Below are 21,494 nucleotides of genomic sequence, written 5' to 3' on the forward strand. Positions count from 1 at the left end.
TCCCTGTGATTGTCCAGGCAAGTATAGCAGAGTGGGTTGCCTTGCCCTCCTTCAGGGGATCTTCCTGACCCAGGAATTGAACCCGCATCTCTTATGTCTCCTACATTGGCAGGTGAGTTCTTTACGACTAGTGTCATCTGGGAAGCCCCATATAGAGGAGTAGCCTCAAGTTATTAACGCAGCATTCTACTCACAAGTTATTTTAATTACATGGCCTTGACCATTCCATGATACCAGACAGCTGGTGAAAACTACAGAAGGAAAAAAATCTAACGTCCAGATGTTTGTGGTCATGTAGGCAAAACACCTGTGCACCAAACTAGTAATTTATCCAGATATTTGATGACCTTTAACCCTTTTCTGTATAGTTTATTTCTTCCTATTAGCCACTAGATTAAAATTTAATTTATCTCCAAGTTTAGGCTTTAATGAAACAAAAATAAAGGAATTATAAGAATCCACCCCATGTGGTAAGTCCTGTTTTCTGCTACAAAAATATGGGAGACTCTGGTTTCAGAAGGACAGAGTAAAGACATACCCACCCAACCCCTTTCTCTCAGATTTGACCAAAAAACATCAAGGAGAACAGGTAACAGAAATTCACACCCATCATTCAGAAACTGAAGATGTCTGTGCTCTTGGTATATGGAGACAGGATTTCGAAAGAGGAATATCAAAGAGTCAGAGAGAAGGAAGGTCAAACCTCAGTGTCTGCAAAGGGTGTGGGAGGAATGTCTATGAGAAGTGAGCTAATTTTCCATGCAGAACCCAGAAAAGCACAGGAATGGGAAAATCTGGGCAGGGGCCAGCAGGATTAAATTGAACCCGCCCCATCCCCCACCCCGGTTCTCCACCCTCATCCAGTTCCCAAGCAGTTTATTGACCTCTCTTCTCCTTCCAGACAGTAAGGTGAGCATAAAAAGTGAAAGAAAGTGAAAGTTGCTCAGTCATATCTGACTGCAACCCCATGGACTATACAATCCATGGAATTCTCCAGGGCAGAACACTGGAGTGGGTAGCCTTTTCCTTCTCCAGGGAATCTTCCCAACCCAGGGATCAAACCCAGGTCTCCCGCATTGCAGGTGGATTCTTTACCAGCTGAGTAACATAACTCTCGTCCCTTAAGTGCAGGACACATGTAATGAATTCTTTCCAAAGAGAACAGTATGGAAATAGAGGCAAAGGTAACTTTATAGTGGAGAAACCTGACCAACTACCTCACCCAAGTGATCAAATTTAACATCATCAGTGATAAATTGTGTTGATGGCACGAACCTTTGATATGATATAATGACAATGACTCAGCGGCCTTTGTCTCAAAAACCCATAACTCCAATGAGGTAGGCAGAATAATGGCCCCCCTCCCCCGCAAATGTCCACATTGTAAACCCCAGAATGCATTGTGGTGGTTTAGTTGCTAAGTTGTGTCTGACTCTTGCAACCCCATCGACTGTAGCCTGCCAGGCTCCTCTGTTCATGGGATTCTCTAGGCAAGAACCCTTATGGGAAAAGAGACTTTGCAGATGAGATTAAGGATAGGGACCTTGAGATGCAGAGATTATCCTGGATTATCTGGGTGAACCCAATCTAATCACTGCTGCTACTGCTGCTAAGTTGCTTCAGTCGTGTCCGACTCTGTGCGACCCCATAGACAGCAGCCCACCAGGCTCCTCTGTCCATGGGATTCTCCAGGCAAGAACACTGGAGTGGGTTGCCATTTCCTCCTCCAATGCATGAAAGTGAAAAGTGAAAGTGAAGTCGCTCAGTCGTATCTGACTCTTAGCGACCCCATGGACTGCAGCCCACCAGGCTCCTCCATCCATGGGATTTTCCAGGCAAGAGTACTGGAGTGGGGTGCCATTGCCTTCTGCAATCTAATCACTAGAGTTCTTAAAAGTGGAGACCTTTTACTGCTCTGTCGCCAGAGATGAGAAGTGACGATGGTAGTAGGGTCAGAGGTGAAAGTGTCGGAGAGAGTCGCTCAGTTTGTTGCTCCAGGAATGGACCACTGGCCAAGGACTGTATTGATAGACGGCTTCTAGAGACTGGAAAAGGCGAGGACTCAGTATCCCCCAGAATTTCCGGAAAGGAATACAGCCCAGGTGACTGATTTTGTCCCAGTGAGACTCATGTCAGACTTCTGACCTACAGAACTGTAAGTAATAAATTTGTGTTATGTGGTTTAAGCCACTAAGTTTGTAATAATTTGTTACAGCAACAATAAAAAAAAGTAATACGCTCCATCTAACCATGATGAAAACGTCACCGAGATGCCTAAGGAGGCAGGATAACTACATATAAGGTGGCGTGCTAGATGAGAAAAAGGACATTGATAAAAACTAAGAAAATCTGAATAAAGTATAGACTTTAGTTAATAGTATCATAATGCTATTATGGTGGTTCACCAGCTCTAATAAATGTATCACGATAACATGTTAGCAATACAGGAAATTGGGTAAGAGTATATAGAAACTCTGTACCATCTTTGTAATTTTTCTGTAAATCAAGAGTTTTCTCAAACAAAAGTTTATTTAAATAAATTCACTGGATAGGAATAGCAGTAGATTAGGCACAAAAGGCCAGGGAATATGAAGTGATACCAATACAATCTATCCATAGTAAAGCACAAAGATTAAGAAAAAAAAAGATTGACAGAAAATATAAACAAAGACAAACAAAAGTCTTGAAAACTGACTTAAAGCCACCAGAAACTGGAAGAGACAAGGAAGGATTCTCCCCAGCACTTTTCCAGGCCAGAAGCTATGGTCACATGTACACTTTGTTGCATGTATAATAACTATGATCAACCAACCACCCCTACCTTTCTAAGTACATAAAGTCAAATCGGTATAACACCACTAACTCTACAACTATCTGCTTCACAGACAGACTCTGGATTGGTTAGAGTTTTATCATCCTTCATCTTAACCTCATGGTCTTATGTTGTCCCATATGGAGTTCAGGGTGATTCATCTCCTTTTCCAAGTTGATAATTTTCCAATATCAGGCAAATTCCTGACTTTAGTGTTCTGTACCTTTTTATGCCAATACAATGCCATGTGAGATCCAGAGATTGGGAGAACAGAATGGCACATAAAGGCTAGTTGTTAATTCTAGCAAAATGATCAAGTACTTTTTTTTTTTTTCCCTCTGTACCTAAGGATAATTTTTTAAAACCTTTTGGATACATTTTCCCCAGTTTTATTGAAAAACAGTTGACATACATCACTGTGTAACTTTAAGGCCACCAGGATAATGGTGTGATTTACACGTTAATACTTTTAATGAGGACAATTAAATAGATTGAAACTAAATGTGTTTTCAGAGCATCAGTAAGGCCAGTGATCTTGATAAACCTTAATCGGTAGAAAAATTTTAGCTGTTTCATGTGGCTCAACAAAAATATGGACACACCTACACATATATCAGAGAGTCATAAACAAAATTTGAGCGTGAGTCCACTCACTTTTTTTAGGGTGTTGTTTTTTTTTTTTTTTTGGATGTGGACCATTTTTCAAGTCTTTATTGAAGGTTTGTTGCAATATTGCTTCTGTTTTATGTTTTGGTTTGTTGGTTATGAGGTATCTGGGTTATTAGCTCTCCAACCAAGGATTGAGCTCACACCCCCTGCATTGGAAGGTGAAATCCTACCTGCTGGACTGCCAGGGAAGTCCATTCATCCGCTTTTAATGATGATATCTGACCTGTTTTTAGTAGAATGAATCATTTTTCTGAGAGTGATGAGAGATTTGGACCAAACCAATACTCCCAGGCTTTTTATCACCAAAGAAGGAAGGAAAGTGTAGGGAAGGAGCATTTACTGGGTACACAGTATGGACTAGGTGCTCTGCTTAAACACCCTACCTCCCTAATACATCACTACCTCTGAGGTTGGGGTTCTCATTCCCATTCCAATATTTTATCATCTCTTTTCAGTCTTCTTTGTTTCCTGAACGTTCGCTCTGGACTCAGAGGCACTGAAGTGTTACTAAAATATATCACGTCACACTCCTGCCTAACGTGCCTCAGGCATTCCCCAGAACAATTAGAATAAAATCCACTCACTTCCATGGCCTACAAAATGCCTGCTTGGGGTCTGGTCCACACACACCTCTCTCTGTCTCTCTCACCCCATCTGGGATCACTCTCTCCCCCATTTGCTCACCATGCTTTAGCTCAGGGGTCAGCAAACGACGGGTTCCTCCGATGGTTCAGCAGGTAAAGAACTCACCTGCCAATGAAGGAGACACAGGTTCGGTTCCTGGATTGGGAAGATCCCCTGGAGAAGGAAATGGCAATCCACTCCAGTATTCTTGCCTGGGTAATCCCATGGACAGAGGAGCACGGTGGGCTACAGTCCACGGGGTCACAAAGAGTCACACACAACTGAGCAAACGACAGCCCACAGGCAAAAGCCAGGGAACCTATTTTTGTACAGCCCCTGAGCTGAGAATGGCTTTTATTAACACGTTTTTTGTTGTTCAGTCGTTCAGTTGTGTCCGACTCTTTGCAACCCCATGGTCTGCAGCGCGTCAGGCTTCCCTGTCCTTCACCATCTCCCAGAGCTGCTCAAACTCACGTCCTTTGGATCAGTGATGCCATCTAACTGTCTCGTTCTCTGTAGTCCCCTCCTTCAATCTTTCCCAGCATCAGGGTCTTTTCCAGTGAGTCAGCTCTTCTCATCAGATGGCCAAAGTATTGGAGCTTCAGTTTCAGCATCAATCCTTCCAATGAATCTTTAGAATTGATTTCCTTTAGGACTGGTTTGATCTCCTTGCAGTCCAAGGGACTCTCAAGAGTCTCCAAAACCACAGTTCAAAAGCATCCATTTTTTAGCACTCAAACTTCTTGATGGTCCAAGTCTCACATCCATACAGGACTACTGAAAAAACCATAGCTTTGACTAGATGGACCTTTGCTGGCAAAGTAATATCTCAGCTTTTTAATATGCTGTCTAGGTTTTCATAGCTTTTCTTCCATGGGCCAAGCATCTTTTAATTTCGTGGCTGCAGTCGCCATCTGAGGTGATTTTGGAGGCCAAGAAAACAAAGTCTGTCACTGTTTCCATTGTTTCCCCATATATTTGCCATGAAGTGATGGGACCGATGCCATGATCTTAGTTTTCTGAAAGTTGAATTTTAAGCCAGCTTTTTAAAATGGTTGCAAAAAAGTCAAAAGAAGAATACTGTATTGCAACATGTGAAAATGATAGGCAATTCAGTTCTCTGTGTCTTTAAATGAGGCTTTATTGGAACACAGCCACCCTCATCCATGTGGGCTTCCCTGGTGGCTCAGATGGTAAAGAATCTGCCCACAATATGGGAGACCTGGGTTGCATCCCTGAGTCAGGAAGGTCCCCTGGAGGAGGAAATGGCTACCTACTCCAGTATTCTTGCCTGAGAAATCCCATGGACAGAGGAGCCTGGCAGACATCTCTAACCTATACGAGCATCCCTGGAGACTGGGTTGAAGATTCCTTCTTTCCCATCCTGCGGCAGCAATGAAATGAGAAGTTTTCTGGAGACCAGGCTTCGTGCTCAAGGACCTGGCCATTCCTCCTGCAGTCAGTGTGAAGGATGCTCCCCACCTAAGCACCAAGAGCCTAGGGAGCAGGAGGAAGGGACTATGAGCTCCATCTCCCAGACTCCAGGCAACAGAGGAGCTTCAGAGCCCTTCCCTGGGGTCATTCCTGCCATGGCTCCGTCAGATCACAGCCGGCAAAGCAGCAAGCACCGCCCAGAATTTCTGGTGTAACTTGTGAACACGGGGAAGGGGGTGAGGCGTTCCTTCATCGCATCGCTCTGGTCTACGGGAGCAGTCTGCCACTCTGGATGAAAGGGACGGGAACTTAGTGTGAGGAGGAGTCAAAGCGCACAACTCTTCAACCAGAAGGCTTGTTCTCTCCACAACAGCTGCAGGACCACGGACAGTCACTCGCCCACTCAGAGCCAGGATCCTCGAACTGCTATTATCAACTTGTCTACCTTATCTACCTGGTAAACTCTGACTTACAGGACTATAAAGTCTTCATTCATTGTCTCTTTAAGGCCATGAAGCTGAGAACGCCAAAGTCTACCTAATACACAGCCCTGTGACAGCCCCACAATGAGGCCTACTTAGTTAAATTGATACATCCTTTTTTTTTTTTTAATTGGATCATCCCTAGGTGTAGTATTTTTGTTCTTAAAAATATGAAAAGAGAAGATGTGTGTGAGTCTTTAAGGGATGCCAGCTTAAAATGCAAATACATCGTGTGAGATGCAGGGGGAAGTCTGTCGGAGGCAGCGATGAGAAAGGGAGATTCTGAAAAAGAAGAAACAGATCACGGCTGGCCGGGGAGAGAAATGCCTTGATACTTCCGCTCACGTTTAGTGGCAATTTTCATTTGGAAACAAAATATTTCCCAAAGCAATTCAGTGAGTGGGGCTTGGTTAGGAATGGTTTTCGTGGAACTGAGAGCACTGAACTCCAAGGCGAGCATTCTGATAGAGGCTGTGGGGGGATCTTGAACCGAAATTTAGAGGGAAATGCAGTGAGTCCACCGAGAGTGAGGACAATGCTGGGCTCAGAGCTGTTTTAACATAAACCTATGTCTCTAAGACTCTGATGCTGAGAAAGATTGAAGGTGGGAGGAGAAGGGGACGACAGGATGAGATGGTTGGACGGCATCACCAACTTAACGGACATGAGTTTGAGTAAGCTCCAGGAGTTGGTGATGGACAGCGAGGTCTGGTGTGCTGCAGTCCATGGGGTTTCAAAGAGTCGGACATGACTGAGTGACTGAACTGAACTGATGTCTGTTAAGGCTGGTTTTGAGAGCCTTGGCCCTGGATTTGGGAGATGGGGGCCCAAGAGGATATTCTGACACTTTCTAGCTATGAGAAGCTACTCTCGGGCAGGGAAGGGGGGCCCGTTTTCACTGTAAAATTGGGATTCTACCATTCAGGGCTATTGTGAGGAGCAAAAACCCTGCATGTAAAGTGACTTCCATGGTGCCCTGTTCAGAGGGAAGCTGTCAATGCTGTGTTAACCTGCCAAGTCAGTCGCTGTGTAGACGCACACTTCTAAAATCACCTCACCATCTTCACTAGGCTGCGAAGCTACCAGTGTGAAAGCTTAGCTGATATATTGTTCAGTCGCTCAGTCCTGTCCAACTCTCTGTGACCCCATGGACTGCAGCACGCCAGGCTTCCCTGTCCTTCACTATCTCCTGGAGTTTGCTCAAACTCATGTCCATTGAATTGGTGATGCTATCCAACCATCTCATCCTCTGTCGCCCCCTTCTCCTCCTGCCCTTGATCTTTCCCAGCATCAGGGTCTTTTCCAATGAGTCGGCTCTTCACATCAGGTGGCCAAAGTATTGGAGCTTCAGCTTCAGCATCAGTCCTTCCAATGAATATTCAGAGTTGATTTCCTTTAGGATTGACTGGTTTAATCTTACTGTCCAAGGGACTTTCAAGAGCCTTCTCCAGCACCACAGTTCAAAAGCATCAGTTCTTCAGTGCTCAGCCTTCTTTCTGGTCCACTCTGATATGAAAAGCTGACAGATTCTACCTGGGGTACCTGGAGACGCTTCACCATGAGAGAACCACAAGAACAGAAAGAACCATCTGCTGCCACAGATGCCAAGGGAACAGTGAGGGTCCTTGCTTGGCTGAGTGAGTCTGGGGTCTGACTCAGATAATTCATGCAAGGCCAGAGCCACAGGAATTGTTCAGAAAGGGACGTGGGGCCCAGAGAAAGCACTCTGGCTGAACGGAGAGATTAGGCTGGAAAGACAAGAGTGGGAAGCAGAAAGTGGGTATGGGCCAGGAAGGTCTGAGCAGGTGGTACACACAGTTAGCTGGCTGACACGCTGGCACTGGGGCGTGGCAGGGGCACTTTCCTCCGCTATCTCGCAGAACACACTGATCTTGCACAGGGGTGACCTTTCTCACCCATCCCCAACCCACTCAGACCAGCTGTCAGCTTCCTTGTATGGATGCTTGCCCAGCTGCCTGTCATGCCCCAGTGGCATCCAGAGCTCTGCTCCTTTCCTCACCTGCAACAAACAAGAAGACAAAGAAGAGAGCAGAGGCAGGGCAGAGTGAAAGGCCACTTGCCCTGGCTTGCAGTTAGAGGTGAACCAGGAGGCTCCAGGCCCCTAGCATCTGGAAGATTCCTTGGGTACAGGTGGAAGAGGCAATTCCATGTAGCAAAGGCCAACCCTCTTGTACACTTACAAAACCATCTCTCACCATCCATTTACAGCAAGCACCTTCAAAGTTTAAGACTTAGAGGTGGGAGAGAGCAGGACAGTGCTGATGAGAAATAGCCCCGAGTTCTAGTCTGTACTGCTCTCCTCCATCTCTCATGCATCTTCCTGGCCTGGCTGTTGGCACCAGTTGGCAGATAGGATCACTGTCCAATTGTTCAATATTACCAGCCAATCTATATGAGACAAAAGACAGTTTAGGATCCTTGATTTTAAAATGTATGAAACAGTGGGGTGGGTGAAAGATGAATACTGAATATTTTTCAAGACTTTGTATAATATTTTATATACAAATGGGCTTTGTGGATTTCCAAGAAGAAAACAGAGCATGTAGCATTTCTCTTGTACTGCAGAAAACGCTACAGGCTGGGTTGAGTGCCACTCCGAATTCACAGGTTGGAGTCCTGAACCTCGGAATGTGACTGAATTTGGAGATAGGACTTTTAAAGAGGTAACTAATTTACAATAATCAGAGTGGGCCCTAATCTAATGACCGGTGTCTTTATAAGAGGAGATTAGGACCCAAGACACCAACAGGTGCACCCACTAAGAAATGATCATCTGAACACATAGCAAGAAGGCAGCTGCCTGCAAGCCAGAGAAGCCTCAGAAGAAACCATCCATGCAAAAGGTTGATCTCAGACTTCCAGCCTCAGAAAATAGTCATGATAAATTAGAAGTAAGCAACGACAGATTAAGCAATACTGTAGAAGCCAAAAGAATAGAATGTGGCCGTCCATTAAAGAAGGACGCCAAACCAAAGAAGCACATTCTCTCCTACCTGCAGCCCTTGTACAATAAACCATCATTATATGAAGAGAGACAGAAGGAGGCTGTGACCTGTATTTCCAGTTTGGGGTGAGATAGATTCCAAGAAGAGAAGATAACTTAGTCTATTTCATTCATTGTTTTATTTAGTTTTATTCCTTGTAGCACCCTGGTTAGAGAGGGCTTGTAACACAGCATTCCAGCCAGTGTATTTGGCCAAATGGGTGACAGGAGGGGCCGGAATGGATGAATCCCTCATCCTTGGGGTGACCAAGTGCAGTATTTTCCCCAGCATGCAATAGACAAACGTGAGTTTCCATCATTATCATTCTCTATATGTTTCCAGTGAGATGAAGAAGGTTGGGAGGTTGGGTTGTAGCTGAAATGGTTCTTGATCTATGAGGCCTTCATGTAGATAACAAAAGTCTGTACGTAATCTTACCTGATTCCAGCTAGTTATGGAGAAGGGAAATCCACTTTGAGTGATCTCACTATTCCCCTGGGACACTCTCTGCCCTCACCAACTCGTGCTCTCCTCTCAAATTTACACAGAAGAGAAGTCAAGTAGAAGTGTAACTGGGTAAATGTTCAATCGTCACTGATCAGTGTAGTGACCTTGGGCAAATTACAAAGATCATATACTGAACTCCCTTGAATGTATAGATGAGGAATTGACTACATAGTTTGAAATATCAAAGAAGTAGTTAGCGGTAACACCAAGGCAAGCATCCTTATTCTCTCTAGTTCAGGTATTTGGCTGCAGTTGCCCTTGAACCAGAAAACTGTCATCATGCTGCAAGGAAATTATTTACTGATACAAAACGAAAAAATCACCATGTGCGCTGTCATCACGGCAGATCAGCCGAGCTGTGATCCAACAAGACTGGCTTCCTCCAGACGGGATGGTCAAAATGGACAAAGAGCCTTGGCATGCTCATCGCGTTCAAGGATCAGGGTTCTGGTTTGCTGATGCAGAAGCCCCAGAATTGGTCGTATCCAGGACAGACTCACATCAACTATTCCCGAAGACCTGAGATCTAAAGCAGAATGCTAGTTTATTACATTATAAGGAAGGATAGATCTTTCCGTCTACTTACCCCAATCTCAGCAGCTCCTTCTAATTTTCCAGGTCCCTTAGAGGCTGTGTGATGATCATGAAATCAGAGCGCGGGGATTCCCAGGCCCCAGAACACCTGATGAAGCAGCCTGTTGCTTAATACATAGAGGGTTTCAGTGCCTGCCAGTTACTTCTTCCCTCTACATACCCCCACCCCCCGCCCCCACTGCTGAATTCCTGCCATCCAGCTCCTTCCTTGAGAGGGTGGTGTTCAGCCTTGCCCCTCCTGTTAGCAGTCATCCTTCCCTAGATAAAGCAAGCACAATTGATTCCTATTCCTCTTGGTTAATAACACCTATTATGTCCCAGCCTCAGATAAGTTGGTATAGATGTCCTGATATAACGGCATTGATTAGCCTAGGGCATCTCTATCTCCTTAGTCAATAATTTACTGATTTCACTCATTATCTTTTGGTACTTCCTCATTTGGTCCTGAAGTTGAGTGTCTTATTGTTACTCCGTGTACTGACTACAATATCTGCTAAAAGCAAAGCCTACGTGAAGGAGGAAACAGACAGAACAGGCTCCATCTTGAAAGCAGGACTCCATCTTGGGCTGGATTGTGGACTTTGAGCTCTATGCCCAGTATCTATGGAAACGACATACCAACTGGAAAACCAGACCCCCCCCTCCCCATGGAAGAGCCCCAGGGCTCGTACCTAGGCTCTTTGTCGCCTAAAAGAATACCCTAATTATCTGTGTAACCAAGTAGAATCATAATTTCTATTATGCTTATTGGGGTATGACCACAGGCCTATTGTTAATTGTCCACTGTTAACTACCTAGGCTTAAGGCATATGAATCATGGGTTAACTTTGATTGTATCTTTCTTTTCCTTTGTTCAGACTAGTTTCAGAGAATTTGGGGAGGTGGGTTTGAGCACGTACACTTAGGGTATATAAGGTTTTCACAAAAACTGGTCGGGGTCCTTGGCTAAGAGGATTCTCTGCCTTGGGCCCGCTGGTGTAATAAACTGCACTCCACTATCTGCATTGTCCTTCTGAGTGAGTTTGTTTCCCAGAACGCGTGGCTACAACATAACTGACCAGCTAGGGTGCCAACCAAAGAATTCTCACGGACCCTCTTTGGAGAAATCATGAAGCGTAGCACATTCTGTTGTTATTGTTTAGCTGCTCAGTCATATCCAACTCTTTTGCAACCCCATAAACTGTAGCCGAGGGCTCCTCTGTCCATGGGATTCCCCAGGCAAGAATACTGGAGTGGGTCCCCATTTCCTTTTCCAGGAGGTCTTCCCGACCCAGGACGAGCTTCCAGCATTGGCAGGCAGCTTCTTTATTGCTGAGCCACCAGGGAGGCCTGTAGCACATATTACAGCCTCTCGTTTCCTATTTTCACCCTTCGGCACATGGGGCTGATTTTGTTGCCCTGAGCCACAGTTTGGCATAACTTCTCTAGTAATTCTTAGCTCTCTTTTGTCTATATTCCCTTTCGTTTCTAACCTTCCAGCCACCTTTCATCTCCATACTTACACCCAGGCACTCACACACAAGTATTGGCTGTACTGTGCTAACAAACACCCTCAGTGCCTTCTGGAAAGCAGTAGAGATTAAATCCTTATTTCTGGTGCAGAGTGCCACTGCCACTTCTCAGCCCTGAGACCTCTTGGAGCCTCAGTTCCCTCACCTGCAAAATGATGGTCACTGTTGTCTCCTGCTTCCTTCTCAAGATTGCTGAGAAATTCAGAGAAGATGATACAGGTCAGAACACTCTGTAAAGGGCTTGGCAAGCCACCCAAAGTTAGGGAAAACAGTGCAGATAATTTGCAAAAAAAAAAAGGGGGGGGCATTCATTTAAATGTGGCTTTGTTCCTTTGTTGCATCTAATTAAATCAAAGGAAATGTCAGATTTAATTCTTAAGGACCAAGATTATGTTTTTGCCCAGGCAGAGAAATGTGCCTTGGGGATACACTTAATTTGGTTTTTCTATGCTTTAGGATTAAAACCCTATCTGGAATTCTCATGCCTTTTTATCCTTCTACGCATTTTGATGCTAATGTAGGAAAGTTAAACAGAGATGAATATTCTAAATATTTATTACTTTATTTAATGAGTATCTTCATTAATACTTAGGGTTCATCACATGACTGGGCTTTTCAAAAGCAAGAGTAGGCAGATGGCAAGCCAAGCCTTGTGCTTGCTTGGAGAAAAAAAAAATTGGAGACACAAATAAGTAAATTTAATTAGGGATTGCACAGGACACAATTGAGCCATGCAGGCAGATTTACCCTGCCTTCCAGCAGGAGGGTTTTGTCCTGCTGGGTAACATTTCAAAGGCCCTGGTTCGTGGGAACCATGTCTCCTTTCTGCCTAGATGCTCTTGCAAGCTGCTGTCAGGTGTAGAGATTTCATTTCAAATACCAAATCTTCTCCAGCTCCGTAATAACCCGCAGCTGTTTGACCACTCGGCTGCAAGAGGCTGGATGTTGTACATTGCCCTGGAGCTGCCTCAGACCAAAGCACAATATTTTCCGCTTCCAAGAATCAGTGAAGGGCCACCGATTAGTGGAATTTAAAATATTTTTTCCAATTAAGTTCCAGACCTACCGAGTCAGTTTTGAATGTGAGAAGAAAGGGACAGCAAGTGAACGGAGTTGCTCTAAAAACGCTGTTTCTTGAGATGACGGAGTTTGATGTTTGGAGCAGCCCTCTGCCCTCTTTCTGAATAAGGAAACACCTGTGTTAAGCCTCGAGGGACAATGAGAAAGAAAACACTGTGGATTTTTCAGCGCTGTTATCCAACGGTCAAAAAGTGAGTGTCTAATAAGCAGTGGAGATAGTCGGTAGATAAGCCATGTTTGTTGAATGAATGAATGAATTAGTGAACAGCATACTTTTAAAAACATTATAGCTTTGCAAAACTCCATTACTCTGAGTTCAAGTTGTTTTTTTTCCCCCCTTAAAATTCTAAAAATACACACTTGGAAGGTTGTCACACCCCACTAGGACGGGCACCCAGAGACGGGTGAAGGGGAGATGGGGCATATCTGTGACAGGCCGGGTCAGCCGACCCAAACCTGGCTTGGCGCTTAATGAAATCAGAGAGGTTCCGGCAGCATTCGCATGTCCTTTTCTATCTGTACGTTTTAGGAGCAGACAGTGGGCCCCGGTTTGCGTGCGTGTGGGTGTGAACTGAGTCGCTTCGGTCATGTCTGACTCTTTGTGACCGTGTGGACCATAGCCTCTGTCCATGGGATACTCCAGGCAAGAACCTGGAGTTGGGTTGCCATGCCCTCTTCCAGGGGATCTTCCCCACCCAGGGATCAAACCCGTGTCTCTTAGATCTTCTGCATCAGGAGGCAGGTTCTTTACCACTTACTGCTTAACTATTACTTTTTTTCTTTCTGTTTTCTTTTTTTTTTTTCCTTTTTAGATTGTTCAGGATTGACCATACTAGACTTGGTCATATTCCAAATACTTGTGCGAAGTATGTGTATAACACCAAGTGCAAGACTAAATGGTATTTAGTTGTCCAGAAGGCTATGTGGGTGATGATTATAGACTCTAGAATTAGGAAAAGAAATAATGGGTATGATTTTCATTGTTTTCTGTTATCCATTCAACCCCTCTGCCTTGCTTTTCTTTCTGTCATAAAAGTAGAATAGAAGCAAAATGTCAAGGTCTTGTTTTTGCCACTGAATTGTCATGTGTATCCATCTAAATTTTTTCCTCCCCAGAACCAAGATGTCCTTGACTGAGGGGAACTTTGGGGCCTTGGATACAAGGTTACACAAGAGGGTTTGCACAGAGTTGCTGCAGCTGACCGCTTCTCTCTCCTCGTTCCAAACCTGAGGACCTTACTCTGAAGACACTCTGAGATTGGTCGTGTTGTAATGTCCACAGGAAATGAGTTGTGGGCCTGATAAAACCAACCTTGCTGAGGCTTCTCATGTGAGAGCTCGGTAGTATTTATCTGTGTTCTCTTTGTGCTGAGCAGCTTAGGGACATAGTGGAATTGGAGTCTGCAGAGTTAAACACCAGGATTCCAAGAGCAAATGTCTTATGTCAGAGCTGTGGCTCAGAGGCGCTGGTAGAATGTCTTTATCTTCTGCGTTTTCCCAAGAGCTGAAGGGCCTTTCACAATATGTGTGTGCTCAGTCAGTTAGTCGTGTCAGACTCTTTGCAACCCCATGACTGTAGCCTGCCAGGCTCCTCTGTCCATGGGACTTCCCAGGCAAGAATACTGGAGTGGATTGCCATTTCCTTCTTCAGGGGATCTTCCCAACCCAGGGATAGAACCTGACTCTCCTGTGTTTCCTGCATTGCAGGTGGGTTGTTTACCCACTGAGCCATCGGGGAAGCCCCTGAGCCATTGGGCAACTATGAAGGGAATGACAATTTGGGATCCTTGTGAGATACACTAAGAGTATACAGGAATGGAAGAGGGCGATGGAGAGGCGAAAGGAACATCCCCTCATTTACTCCCTTGCATTGAACCCAGTCTCACAGCCTCACCAGTCATGGGCCATGGCCTCCTGAATCAAAGCCGTGACACCCAGGAGTCCTCCGGGACTGCTCTTGATTAATGGTTATGCTGAATGGTTGACCCAACCTGGAACTTGCCTTTCCTACTCCCCACACCTCTGACGTCCCTGAGCTCCTTTCCAATGAGATCACTAGTTTGAGGAACGTGCCCAGGAAACCAAACCACACTGCTGTGCCTTTTTTTCAGCTTCTTTTTATTACAGACTTTCCCCTTCTAACACATTGAAGAGTGCCGGTATTGAATGTACATGCGAAGTTGTCAGGACCGAGAAATGTGATAAAGCATTACGGATGTCCTCGTTTTCAATCTACAGTGTCAGCAGATCCTTCTACTTAATTATGCCAAAAACAAAAACAGAGTGAAATTCTGTGTATTCCAGCCTCTGTCACCCTGGCAGTGCCTCGCTTACGTCACTGCTGGGAGCTTGGATTGATGGCCAGTTTTCAAAGACTGTCCCTGAGCAGAACCAAGATGCTAAAGTACAGTTTTCAAATGTGGAGTTTCCTGTTCAGGACCTCAGGCTCATTCGTGCTCCGGCCCACGGGAGGAGTACAGAGAGAGTCACTTGCTAAAAGGCTGAGTGCCCGCAGCTGGCGGGGCTGAGCTGTTTCTGAAACTCAGAGCAGCTATGACTCACCCCTCCCACAGTCCGTTAACTTCTCTCTCCTCTTAGGAGACCAGCTACCCTTCTCACTCTGACTCCTACTTATTTTCAAATTTGCTCAATAACCGTGACATTCAAACCCAACCTGCTCCATGCACAGGGTGCTAAGAAAACACGCACAGGGAGTTGAGAGTCTACAGAAAAATACAGTGACCAGAAAGGCAGGACTGTTCAATTCTGGGTGTTGAGAAGGAGGTGCTAAGAGGAGCCTCCAGCACATTTTAGGACATGTGCCATCCTGCCCAGTCGAGTTAAAGGAATGTAGTCGTCCCAACTGGTGATTTCGGGAAGTCACACCAGATGCTGAATTGAATTAACAAGTTCCTGTGTGATTAGGAACATGATACTTTGGTGCCCAAACCGGACTGAACTGGTGACAGTAGAGCTAAATGGTTTCCTACCGTAAAGCAGTGATGCTCAAAGTTATTCTCCCTCTGCTACTTTCAGGCTCTGTTGCCAAAGTCACAAAAGGAACATTTTTAAAACAGAAAAAACCATTTTCAGAGAAGGTTCAGGTCTTTCTTCTGTGGCTCCAACTGGCAATGCAAAAAAAAAAAAAAAAGCAATGAATGCATGAGAGAACTGCAGCTGGATTTAAGAGAAACTTTGAAGAAAGGGTAAAACAAAAACAAAAAAACATCAGTTTGGTGGAAAGCCACTGAAACCAGGTAGCAAGTAGCACCAACCCCTCCCATCCTTCCATCAGGCATTATGAATTTAAGAGCCTTCAGTTGTGCAGCCATTTCTGAGTTTGCCTCCTAAGCTCACCTGTGTTCACAGTCCATGGAATCCAGAAGCCTCTGAAAGTTGGCAAAGAGGAAATATTCAACAGATTCACTTAGCAAATATTTGTTGTGTGTTTACCATGTTTCAGCACTGAGACATAGAGAATTACCATAACAATAATTGGCTTGGATATCAGCCCAATAACATTAACCACTGGACTATCAGTGGGGACCCCAGAGAAATGTATTCGATGTATTCAAATATATTCAATGTATTAAAAATATAAGTGATTTTCTACATTGTAATATTTTTTCCGTATTTCTTTGCTTTAGAAGTTAGATTAATGTGGGCTGTAACCTTTTACTTGGAACTCTGACAATCTGTACACAGCACTCAGTGGAAGGCTCATCAAGGTGTCTGTCCAGGCAGCTCAGTGGTAAAGAACCTTCCTGCCAATGCAAGAGACACAAAAGACATGGGTTCGATCCCTGGTTGGGGAAGATCCCCTGGAGGAGGAAATGGCAACCCACTCCAGTATTCTTGCCTGGAGAACCCCATGGACAGAGGAGCCCGGCAGCAAAGAGTTGGACACAACTGAGCATGCACACATGCCCTAGTTTAAACTTCATCCCTTCTGTCTCCTTATTGGTTTCTCCACCTTCAGTGTCTTGTTTTTAGCCATACCATGTGGCATTCAAGCTCTTAGTTCCCTGACCAACGATCCATTCTGTACTGCCTGCATTGGGAGCATGGAATCTTAGCCAATGCACCACCAGGGAAGTCCTTTTAATCTTTTTTCCCCTCATTTCTTTTTTTACCTTTATTATATTTTTAAAGTCAAGTTTATAAAGGCAAAGTATATAAAAATAAAACTCACTCCCTTAAGTACAGTTTGATGAGATTTGCCAAATGTATATGGTTGTGTAACCACCACCATAATCAAAATACAATAGATTTCCATCACCCCAAAAAGTTCTCAACCTTTTATAGCCAATCTCCTTTCCAGGTTTGGCAATCACTAACAATTTTTCTCTCTAAAATGTTGCCTTTTAAAGAATTCTATGAAAATAAGATAATATATAACCTTTGTATCTGGCCACTTTGACTTAACATAAACCTTTTGATTTCATCCATGTTGTGGTTATCAATAGCTCAGTCCCTATTGGTTTATCCATTCATCAGTTGAAGGACATTTTTAGTTTCCATTTTGATGATGCTATGAATAAACCTCTAGAAACATTCACAGGTGGGTCTCTGTGGGAATACTTCCTTTCTCTTATGTTAAGTAAATACATAGGAATGAAGTTATGGACCATATACAAAATGTATGTGGATGTTTGGCTTTATAAAAGTCTCTCAAACTGTTTTTCAAAGTGGCTGTATAATTTTATATACCAACCCGCAGTGGATAAGAGTTCCAATTGCTCTGTATCTTTATCAGGACTTAGTGTTGCCAGTCTTTTAAATTATCTAAGATATCTTTGCCTAAGCTAAGGTCATAAAAACTGTGTGTAAAATTGATACTATTCATTTCTTAAATGGTTGGTAAAATTCAAGTCATCTGGTCTGGAATTTCTTTGTGGAGAGGTTTTTAACTACAAATCCAATTTCTTTCATTCAGTTTCTTTAGTAGAAGGCTGTTCAGGTTATCTGTTTCTTCTTGAGTGGGCTTTAGTGGTTTGCGTTTTTCAAGAGCTGTCTATATGTGAACTATCAAACTTACTGGCATGAAGTCGACCATCATATATCCTCAGTATCATTTTAGTATTTGTAGTGGTGGCCCACTTTCTTTTGAAAAATTGCTCATTTGTGACTTTGTTGTTCTTTTTTTGTCAATCTGGCTAGAGATTTATCAATTTTATTGATCTTTTCAAGAAACAGCTTCTGGTTTGTACTTTATTTTCACCTGTTTTCTAGTATAGTAATTTCTGTTTTTATTTTTGTTATTTCTTTCCTTCTGCTTGCTTTGGGCTTAATTTGTTCTTGTTTTTTAACTTTTTTAAGGTGAAAGTCTAGGTTAACAGTTTGAAACCTTTCTTCCTTCCTAATATAAGCATTTAATGCTATAAATTTCTGTATAAGCCCTGCTTTAGCTGTAAGCTAGAAATTTAATATGTGTGTCATAAATTTTACTCAAATGATATTTTAAAATTTTCTTTGTAATTTCTTCTTTAACCATGGGTTATTTAGAAGGGTAATGATTAATATGCAATATTTGAAGGTTTTTTCCTAGAAATATTTCTGTTATGACTTATAGTTTAATTTCATGTGATCAGAAAACTTACTTTGTATGAACTACTTTTCTCCTCAAAGCCACACTCTAAATGAAAAACATCTCTATGTATTGCTATGGAGTGGTCTCCAGAATACAGTGTGAATAAAGCAAGGTGGAGATATATCTCACATATGTTTTCAAATGGAAGGAAAAGCAAAATTGAATGAAAGTAAGAGAAAAAGACAAAAACTCTTAAAATCAGAAACAAAAGGCTCCCAAAACTGTACAGATGGGCAAAATTTCTAAGCAAATACAGTGCTTTGTATTTGCTTAGAAAAATAAACAAATGTTTCATGTGGACCTTCTTAAAAGAAGTATTGTGGCTAAAGTTGGCAAACTAGTTTTTCTCTGGGAGCCAAAGAAAAAAGATGCAAACATAAACCCTAAATCTTAAAAAGGACATTTTTATAATGAGAAATGCCTATTTGCTCATTCTTATCCTATATAAAAATTTTTTAATTTCTATTTTTCAGAAAGAAAGTAAATCTAATAAATCATTCCTCTGCTAAAAACCCTCCAAGGACCCTACTGCTTACCCAAACAAGCACAATACACATTCATTCTCTCAGTGCTATCTGAGACGATTTTTTTCTTTTTCTTCTTTTTTTTTTTTTTTGAGATGATTTTTAAGTGATCCATAGATAGATATTTTCTAAAATTTTAATTGTAACCCATTTGTTGTAAAGTGTATTATTAGAAATGTAAAACTAGTATAACAAAACTGGTTTGGGGGATATTATTGCTTAGGGCAAGATTAAGTAAAAAAGACCTGATTTTAATATTAAGCAAATAATAAGACAGAGGGCATGGATATGGCAAAATGTTAAAAAAAAAAAAAAAAAAAGAGTAGGGCAAAGATGTTTGGCAACAGTGACTGACAAGATGGAGTTCAAGTGTTCCGCAGGGCACCCAGGGTACTTTCCTCCCCAACCTCATTTCTTGCCACTTTTTGCCCTGCATCTTATGCCTCAGCCACAAACACCAAATATCACTGGTTTTCCACTCTCCAAAAGGTGTCTTGCCTTCCTAAGCCCACCTTTCCCTACTCACCTACTCTCTGAACTCCAGATTATCCTTTAAGGCAGCTCTCAGGCAGACCATGCATCTTGACTTCCACTCACTGCACTTATCTACAGTATCTGGGAACGCTCTCTGTGTGTTTTTAACCCACAGGACTTTGAGCTCTCAGGGCGAGGACTGTCTTATTTATCTTCGTATCCCCAGTGGTAACACAATGATTATTAACTCACAAATGTCTTGCGTAAAACCTAGAGTGGGCATGGAATATGCTTAGTCATGAAACAGTAGCGCTGTTATTGAAGTCTCTTCTCTGTGCAAGGCACAGTAATGGAAATTGGAATCAAAGAACATGAATAAACTGTGCAGGGAGCTTACAGTGATCTCATTTAACCCTCAGAATGATTTTATGGGTTAGGAATTATTCTCTATCTTAACAGATGAGAAATCTGAAGCTGAGTGGCAGCAATATAGCATAATGGCTAGATGACTGATTTCTGCCATTCAAAAGCCTGCATTCAAATCTGTTTAATAGCTCTGAGTGGATTACTCAACTTCTCTAAATCTTGATTTCCTCTTCTATGAAATAGAATACTGATAACAGTACCTATCTCTTAGGGTTATTTTCAGGATTAAATGAGATAAGGTTGATAAGGCCACGTCAACAGTGCCTGGCCCACAGTATCTATTAAGCCTGTGTGTGTGTGTATACATATATATATCTCACATTTATGAAACCGTATATCACAATGAATATAACATAATAAACACAAAGTCTGCCTCAAGAATAGAAGACATAAGTAAATTTTATCCAAAAATAATAGAAAAGCAACTTAAAACTTCACACATGTTTTGAAAGTACCATAGAAGATTTCCTTTATAATACACAATGAAATGTCTATGAATATCCTCCTTATCCAGCATATAACTGCCCAAAACACTATGGATCACAGCATTCAACCTCCCCCAATCTTTCTCTTTCCATGTCTCAACCCCATCCCCACAAAGGAAAACAAAATCTTCTCTCAAACACACCCTGTGCTGGTTCTTTCACGTTTTGCCCATTTCATTTCATTTGCCAAACCCGTTATCTCCTTTCCCCAAGTAACTTGTAACCTTTCCATTGTGAATCAGTTTTGTTGTGAACTTAAAACTGGTCTAAAAAAAATTAAAACTCTATATTTTTAAGAAATCTTCAGAGCCTTCTCGGTGTATATGCTGCATCACAACTCTTCAGCATGGTCTGGGCAAAACCGACTGTATTATTCATTAGACTAGTAACTTCCTAAAGGAGGAAATGGCAACCCACTCCGGTTTCCTTGGGCTTCCCAGGTGGCTCAGATGGTAAAGGGTCTGCCTGCAATGCAGAAGACCCAGGTTCAATCCCTGGATTGGGAAGATCCCCTTGGAGAAGAAAATGGCAACCCACTCCAGTACTCTTGCCTGGAAAATTCCATGGACTGAGGAGCCTGGTAGGCTACAGTCTCCATAGGGTCGCAAAGAGTCAGACACAACTGAGCGACTTCACTTTCCCTTTCTTTCACTTTCCGGTTTTCTTGCCTAGAGAATCCCATGGACAGAGGAGGCTGGCGGGCTCAAGTCCTTGGGGTTGCAAAGAGTCACACATAACCGAAGAGACTGAACAGGCATGCCCAACCTCTGCCTCACCACACCAACCCTTAACTTTACTCCGATCTTTTGAGTAAGGTTGAGATAGGAGATGACAAAGGCAGACATCCTTGCTGGGCCGGACCTTATAAATGTTTCCTTTTCTTTCCATGCCTCATTAAGTTAACCTCCCCCAATCCCATACTTAGTAATGGAGGACACAGCTGCTCTCTCTGACACAAAAACCCCATGGTCTTTGCAAACTCTGTGAGGATAAAAGACAAAATGATTCAAAGTAGAGCTGTCTCAAACTATAGTGATGGGGAACAGATCAGTGGCTGCCGAAAGTGAGCATGACTACACAGATACATCCCCGGGAACATTACATGGTGGTAGAACCGTTCTGTATTTTCACTGTGCTGCTAGTTACATGAATCTACACGTGTTAAAATTCATACAAAGTCCATTTACCTGTATGATGACTTTTTCTTTTTTAAAGCAAAGCTGTTTCAACACTTGGAAATTTTCTCCTATGCAATGTGGATACAATTAAAATTGACT

General features: G+C 43.0%; 1 long non-coding RNA gene across 3 annotated transcripts in view; it reads left to right on the plus strand.

Moving 5' to 3' along the window:
* The first annotated feature begins 1,799 nt into the window (after positions 1 to 1,799).
* The window catches only part of LOC147343566 (uncharacterized), a 52,989-nt gene continuing 33,294 nt past the window's right edge, over positions 1,800 to 21,494 (plus strand). For 2 of the 3 annotated variants that reach the window (XR_015156116.1, XR_015156117.1), the window contains exons 1-2: positions 1,800 to 2,155; positions 12,693 to 12,909. This is a non-coding gene — a long non-coding RNA (uncharacterized LOC147343566). Of the gene's footprint in view, positions 2,156 to 8,607; positions 8,706 to 9,766; positions 11,126 to 12,692; positions 12,910 to 21,494 lie in introns of those variants that run through there. The other variant, XR_015156118.1, reaches the window with a different exon arrangement.

The sequence above is a fragment of the Bos grunniens genome, chromosome 27, assembly GCF_055505025.1.
Source record: "Bos grunniens cultivar Pamir isolate PY7600 chromosome 27, Bosgru_T2T1.0, whole genome shotgun sequence".
In the NCBI taxonomy this organism is placed as follows: Eukaryota; Metazoa; Chordata; class Mammalia; order Artiodactyla; family Bovidae; genus Bos; species Bos grunniens.